Here is an 8,217-nt window from a genome sequence, read left to right as displayed (position 1 = left end):
ATCCAAAAGAAAAATTCTCATAAAAAAATAATTACTAATAGATTTTTTTAATCGACGCTAATTATTGTCGAATTGACCGTAATAATAATTAGGTTGACAAATCTAACAAACTGTTACTATTTAAAAAAAATGCGACGGTATTTGATGGTAATAAATATTTTTTTTTGAAATTGCATATATTTAATATTATATTAATGTATTATGACTTGTTTCAATTTTTAAATTTTTAATTTTAGAGCGAATACCCCATTCGACCTCTGATAATTATTTCGAAACGAGACCCCCCAAGAGAAAAAACATCTAACCTGGTTACTGATCCTTTTTTTAGGACTGATTAGTCTTTATAAAAAAAAATAACATTAAATTTTTTTGCACAGAGACTAATTAGTCCCATAAAAATAACGTTCAGAGATCAGGTTAAATTTTTTTTGTTAAGAACCTTATTATCTTTCAAGATTATTATAAGGGACCTTTAGGATTTTTTTTTCCTTAATTTTATGTTCCTTAATCAAAATAAAACGGTAATGAATTTCAGCAGCCACCATTTCCGTTCTGTAAAACACAAATTCCTTTCTCCATAATTGACTGCTTCCTTTTCTTAACTTCTATAAATAACTCCAACACATTTAAAACTTTTCAAGAATAAATGTTTATATTTCTAGAGATTTCAATGATTTCCCTTTCAATATTTATGTAAAAGTGTAAGTGACGTACATCGCTACATGCGTCTCACATGTCTCATATGCTATGTCACTTGTAATTTTATTTTCGGGACCAAAAAAATAATTTCGATTAATTTTTCGATAATTTCAAATAAATTTATGAGCATTATTAAAAGTTGATGAAATTTGGTCCACGTTGCCGAGTTAAGTTTCAAACTTTAAAAATAAAGAAGTTCAAACGTGCATTTATCCCTACAATAACTTATAAAATACAAAAAAAAAAAAAAAATTTAACAAGAGAATAAATTAAACGCGAGTGATCAGTTGATTAATTCATTATTTTTATGGGTGAACCGAAATTAAATGTTTTCTTCTAACCATAGTGAATCCATGAAAAATTTGGTTTTCCAATTTCCAAAATTCATTCCATTTGCACTTGAAATTTTTGAACCAAGGAACTCTTCTTGTATAAATCTCCATCATATTTTTTTTTTCCAAAGAAAAATATGTGGATTTTCAACGTAGGAATTGCTGCTTTGGCCTAAGCTAGCTATTTTTCTATTCCTTGAAAGTTTTTAAGAATTCTACACTTTCTCTTTAGAACGTATCCAAAATTAGAAACGTTTTTTCTCCGAGGAATGCTTGAAAATTAGAACTATATAAAAAAAAAATTGACTGTTAGACTATTTTTAAGTGAAAAAATACAAGAAGAAAGAATATCATATTAACTTAATATTTAAAAATATTAAGTTTATAAGCAGTGATAGAGTTTAGATTTATCAATAATAAAACCGTTAAAATGGGACAAACTTTTCAGGTCAGACTATTTATCTATTTAAATAGGTAGACTTTACTTCTAAAATTAAACCCGTTTAAATTTCGGACTAAACGGGCGAGTCTGATTCATCCGAAAAAAGTGATGGGTTAAAGTAACACTTTTAGTCAATATTTCTTTCAATTTGATCCAAAAATTCGACTCATCAATTAAGAAAATACAGTTTATTTAAGGTTTTTTTATCTAAAAGTGATAATTTTTTATCAAAATATTTTTCAAAAAATAAAATAAAAAAGTAAATAGGTCAAGTCGATTAACCCATCAGCCTGACCATAAACGATCTGGACTGAAAAATTATGGCTCGCAAATGAAGCGGCCTTATTTTTTATCCGCCTTATGCATGCAGCAACCCATTGGCCAACAGCAAACCCTTAAATGAAACTCAGTACTGCGGCAAATTAGTCTTTAACCTACCGGATTGGGAAATACCGTAAGAAACCAAAAAGACTTCCTAAATTTTTTATAAGAATAATTAGTCAATTGACTAAGTTATCTTAATTTTATCCAATTCAACTCTCATCTCGTCCATAAATATTTTAGTTTTCAAATTCAACATCTTGGACTAGTGACTAATGAATTAGAATAGACTTTGACAGAAGTATTTTACCCCCTAGTTTTTTTTTTCTTTCAAATTTTGCCCTTGTTTATAAGTTTCTTATCTTATAGATTCTATTTCTTTTTATTTTCTCTAATGTGAGATATATCCCTCACACTTGTTATTAAGTAAGAATTAGCCCATTTTTTAGTTGCTCCCCTCCAAATTTAAATAAGATTATATTGTTTATCATTCTATAAAAGTTAGCTTTTATATCGATCTAACTGTTGAACTACAATCACTTATTATAAATTAAAGATCTTTTTATATAAAATTTGAACATTCAAATCAAAAGACTATATTCCAACATTTCATTTTCATTTTCATGTACATTTTAAACTTCTATATTACGATCAATATTGATTTATAAAAGGGTGATCAAATTATTTTAGATTGATATGAAATTTTATAACCATAATGATCGATCACATTATACAAACTTCTAAGCCAATGATAGATTTTGCATAAAACTATTTAAATATAAGAAATTATTCCACAATATGACATGGAGTGAAACGTCCACAAGTGTCATTATATTATATATATACACACACATTATTCATCCGAGTGTCATTATATATAAAAAAAAAAATTAAGATTTCAAATGATAATTTTTTAAAAAAAAATGAAAACTTTTGTCTTTTGAAATCCTAAATTTTTTTTTAAGAATATTTTTTTTATTTTTTTATTCACCGAATAATGTTATTTTTCAAAAATACAGAATAAATTAATTTTAAAAATTTAATCTTTTTAAATTTTGGATCACATAATATTAAAGGTGCGTAGAGAGAGTGGGAGAACAGAGTATAGAAGTAGAGACAGAAAAAAAAAAAAAGAGAGAATTCTAATTTGCTCAATGTACAGAATGATGAATCTAAATTAACATTGTTACAACAATTAGCTATATATAGTGTTCATCTAACCAACCGAGTTAGAATAATTAGGGGCTAACTGAATTCTGTTATACCCATTATGACTAACTAATCAATTAGTGCTAGGTTACTTGTCTAACTAAACTTGTTACTACAATTAATAATTCAACTAACTACTTGCTAAGCGGGAACATTAGGTAACACATAGTAAGAGTACAAAGACGTATAGAGAAAAAAAAAAAAAAGAGAGAGAGAGAAAGAGAAACAATGATACATGTAGATCCTTCTTTTAGGAAAAAAAAAAAAAAGAAGAGCATACCTTTATATACTATGTAAAATTGTAATATGTGTGTGATTGTAAATCCATCAAAAAGCATGGTTGCAATGGATAGTGTTGGTGAAAACACCACTTTGAATTGTCACAATAATTTGTTCATTATTTGTGTAACCTAGGAGGAAGTAGGAGCTAGCCAAAAAATAGCTTAAAATAATATAATGAATTGAACCAAATGGTGTTGCATGTTGGTCAAGTCTTGTTTCATATAATGGATGCACAAAAACAAAAGAGACGTCTTGTTTCATATGTTAAGTACTATCTTAGTATCTTCTTTGTCTTTGGCTGGCAAAAAGAAAATTCCAATGGGAGAAAAGTGAAGACTAGAGTTAATTCTGGAAGACTTTCATCCCGAAAAAAATAAAGCTTTTGTTTTTGGCTTTCCTTTCACAATGCTATCCCTCCTTATGCGCTTCGGTTCAATCGCAAGTTAACATTCAACAGTGATATTTATTTGTAAGAGGTGCGGTGTCTATTCTGAATTAATTCTGTACTATTTTAAAGATTGCGATAGGGTTAAAGTAGTTTGGAATATCCTCTATTCTTTGTTCATTGAGATTAAAAAATCGTCCGATTTAACTCCGTAGCTCAAACAGAACATATCGAGTAAAGACTATCTCTTCGCATCGAGAATATGATGGATATAGAGGCATTAGTTGATGTCATGAGGTTTTTAACCCGCATGAAGTTTGATTCGATAAAGTGGCAATACTAACTAGAAATATGAGTTTTGATCTTAGAAATCTTCGGTACAACCAATTTATCTATTCAAATATTCAATAAAAATTCAAGTGGGAGTCTCCATCCAACGGCACTTTCAAGGTCAATTGCGATGCTAGCGTTCTTTAGGGAGCTCAGCGAGCTGGTTTTGGTTTTGTTCTAAGAGATGATAAAGGGAGATGGGTGGTGGGCCATTCAGGTGCTCTTCTTTTTTGGTCTATTTGTCGTTGTGAGCTGTTGGCATCTTGGCACGGGCTGATGATAGCCTGAGAAGTTGGATGCACGCATGTTATTCGTGATACGGACTCGATTCATGCTTATCTTGTGTTGAGTAATATAACCAGTCACAAAACAAATGGGAGAAGAATATTGTGTTAAAACCCCAAGATCTTTTGTCCAAAGACTGGGAGGTCCAGTTCCATCTAATTCTAAGAGAAGCTAACAGTATTATTGACTGGTTGGCTGAATCTGGAGCAAGAAGTGAATCAACTCATGTTTCCTGGATCAAGCCTAGTATAGATTTGAAAAGCAAATTCTAGTGCTTGAGGCTATCATTTCTAATTAGTTTGGCTTGGCTTGTATTTTGTTTCTTTATCTTTTGTTCTTTTCGGTCACTAAAAAAAAAATTACTATCTTTTTTGTCATATTTTCTAGCTATTTTATTTTAATTTTAGAGATTATAGTCCTAAGTTTATAACAAAAAAATTTGGTAACTAAAAATATTAGCCAAAAATAAACATAATTTATTTTATTTAATATTTATTAATTGTTATAAATATTAAATAAGACATTTAATTCTAGTTTTTTTTTTTGTTTCTCTAACATTATTACCGTTTTATAATTAATAACATACAAATTTGTGAAAAATATTTTCCAATACTGTAATGCTAAGTAAACGAAAAAATAGTCCAAACTTACTTTATTTAACATTCATTAATTGTTACAACCATTAATAATAAATACTAAAATTTAGCTAACTTAGGTAGGGTTTCAATCTTATACGTCTTAATAAGCTAACTAATCTTATTTGAAATTATCATTGAAATTTTTATGATATTGCGTAAATATATTAGGTTTAGTTTGGTAAACAATTTAATTAAACTCCTTTTAAAAAAATAACTTAAATAATATTAAAAATAGATTATAAATAAATTGTTTGTATTTGATTTTTTAATTCTAAAAGTGCTTATTTTAAAATAAATATGATAAAAAAATTTATTATAAAAAATTTATTTTTTTAACTTCTTCATAAACATTTAAATAACTTTTTAAAAAACTACAATTTAATTTTAAAAATTATACCAAATATTAATATTATTACCTTTTATAAATTAAAAGCTCAAGAAAATAATTTTAAAGCTTTTCAAATGGCCTTTAATCCAAGAATAAGGATTGAGTAACCAATATAACGGAAAGGCAAAGCAAAACTCAGAACTAATAAACATTACCAAAAGTATACAAATTAACTATTTCTCAATGTGATTTTGTGATATACGAGTAGTTGAATCCGTAAAAACATATATATATAAACCCTAAACCCTAAATTAGAGACTCTTGTAGTGTAATACTAATTTTGTGAAAAACATTTCTCAAGTAGAAGTCAATGAAACAATCTAGGGTTAGTTTCAATCTTATACGTCAGCTTGCTAAATAATCACTTTGCTGAATTGTCGTGTCTGTGTGTCGGACACATTTTGGACACGACACTCACTGACACTCGTCCGACACGTGTGTCTGCTGTGTCCAAACCGTGTCTCAATAAAAAATAAAAAATTCTTCTCCGGACACATTTGGACACACCTAAATACCATCACGTGTCAGTGTGTCCGGTCTTATTCTTAATATATATTCTTAAAATAAATTTAGATATAGTATATATTATTATTTATTAAAACAAAAAATATTTTAAATACTTGATATAATTAAAATAAGACATTAAAAACAATTTAAAAATTAATTTATATTTTAATATCAATAAAATATAAAAATATCATTACGATTTATCTAAAAAATACTTTATATTTTATATGTATGCGTGTCCCCGTGTCATGTCTCGTGTCCGTGTCAGTGTCCATGCATCATAGGTCCAAAGAGAGATATATATTACTTTATATTAATTAATAATTTTCAAATATCCAATAAAAATTTTTAAGAACTTATTAATTGATATTTTAACTATTTTCTGTGTGATTTTACTAAAAAAATAAATAAAAAGATAGTCGGGTATCATGTGTCGATAATTTTGACATATACTATTATATTTTATGTTTTGATTCCTTAAATTGTTAAATTAATTTTCTTCAACCACATTATCTTTTCATATAATCTTAATTAAATTAGAAATAATTATTAAGAAGTATAATTCTTTCAATTTGTTGTTAGACAAAAAATTGTAATTACTAGAATTATATAACCCTATTTTCTTACAAATTATTGACATCAACACTTAGTAAATTAAAGAACTACACTTATTACAGACATCATAAACGAAAATTTTAAGCTGGTAGGAGGAAATTGCAGTTAAATATTCAAATCAGCTTATTTTATATTTCATCACTATAACACTTGTTATAAATAGCGGCGGTTTTTTTGGAATTTGCAGAGAAGAATTTTTTTCGTAAAAAAAATTGAATTAAAAGTAAATTTTTTATTAAATTTATAAAAAATATATATATTGCACATTTTTTTTTTGTGTAAAATTTTTTTTCTAAAAAAAATAATTTTCACTTTTCATTAAAAATTCACTGATCACCATAGCATTATCTTTTGCGGCGGTTAGCTAACTGTTTAGAAGTCTTTTTTATTGATCTAATTATAAGTGATACATACAATAATTTATGTATGCATGTCAATATTAACGTTAATGCCTATTGTATATAATTATAAAATAATAATAATAATGTTTTTAAAGGTTGGATAATATCAAAATATATATGATAATGATATTCATATACAAATCAAAGATGAATACGCTGTTTTAAAAACACTAGCTAGGGTTCTTATTTAAAGCTCATTTTAGAGAAAACATAAAAGCGTGTACATCATAACTTTGAAACAATTGAAATGAAAAACAAACTAACTAATTAATTTGATTTAATAAAAAAGGTAATGACAAACTTTCACTGTCTTCTCTAATTTTTGAATATTTTGTTTTTATCACAATTTACATGGTTCATAGTTTTCCAGCAATAATTGTAATATTAATCCCCAAAAGAAAATCAATTGCGGTCACTTCGGTTCCATATTTTTGAGTCTGATCTTTTTGTTTGTTCATGAACATTAATTTGTAAAAACATAGTATAGTAGATAAGTTTGAACACCAGTATGTTCTGGATATGTATACTGTCATATAGCATTTTTTTTTAAAGATAATAGTGATATTTTATTCAATAAAAAAATAAATATAATATCTAAAAATCAGGATAAAAGAAATAAAAAAGGAATTCTCAACTATTCGTGAATAGGTGAAATTGTAAGAAAAAAATAATATAAAAAAAATATAGAAGAAATATTAGGGCACTATACATAAAGCAAAATAGATATATAACTCCTGGTTTAACTTAAGCGATATTACTAGCACTTTTTTCGGAGGCTCTTGGACATGTTCAAAAACTGGTCGACACCTCTCCTTTCAAATATTCCAAGTTATATCAAAACTAGTCGAGTTCTTTGAGAGCTTGTTCCTTGAAATCTAGTTTGTATAGTAACACCGAATCCCTCCACCAATTGAAGAACAGGGAACATCTAGAATCTGAAATGAGGTAAGACAAAGAACTCTTCTTCCACAATAGATTAGCGTCTCCACATAGACAATGCATAAGTGATTCTGGGACTGACTTGCAGATTGGACAAGTTGGCGGAGTGGATGGGAACTGTTGCTGGATAAGAAGCAGAACAGGAAGCTTACTATGTAGGATTTTTTACGCAAAGAATAAAATCTTATGAGAGATTTTCAATTTTTATAAATGGCTTCAAACTGGCTTCTGTTGCATGAAGTTCGGACAAAATTCAATGGACTAAGTATGGTAAAATTGATAAGCAATCTTGTACCCTGATACAACATCATATGTTTTTTCTTTGTTTATCACCCATTGAATTGTGTCTTTACCTTCTCTTAAAGTTATGGAAAAGATTTCCTTAGTAATTTCTAGAGAAAAAAATTTGAGATTAATATTTAGTTCTGCTGTTTATTTGATAAA

Source organism: Arachis hypogaea, chromosome 12 (assembly GCF_003086295.3).
Source record: "Arachis hypogaea cultivar Tifrunner chromosome 12, arahy.Tifrunner.gnm2.J5K5, whole genome shotgun sequence".
NCBI lineage: Eukaryota > Viridiplantae > Streptophyta > Magnoliopsida > Fabales > Fabaceae > Arachis > Arachis hypogaea.
Note: the sequence above shows the minus strand (reverse complement) of the source record.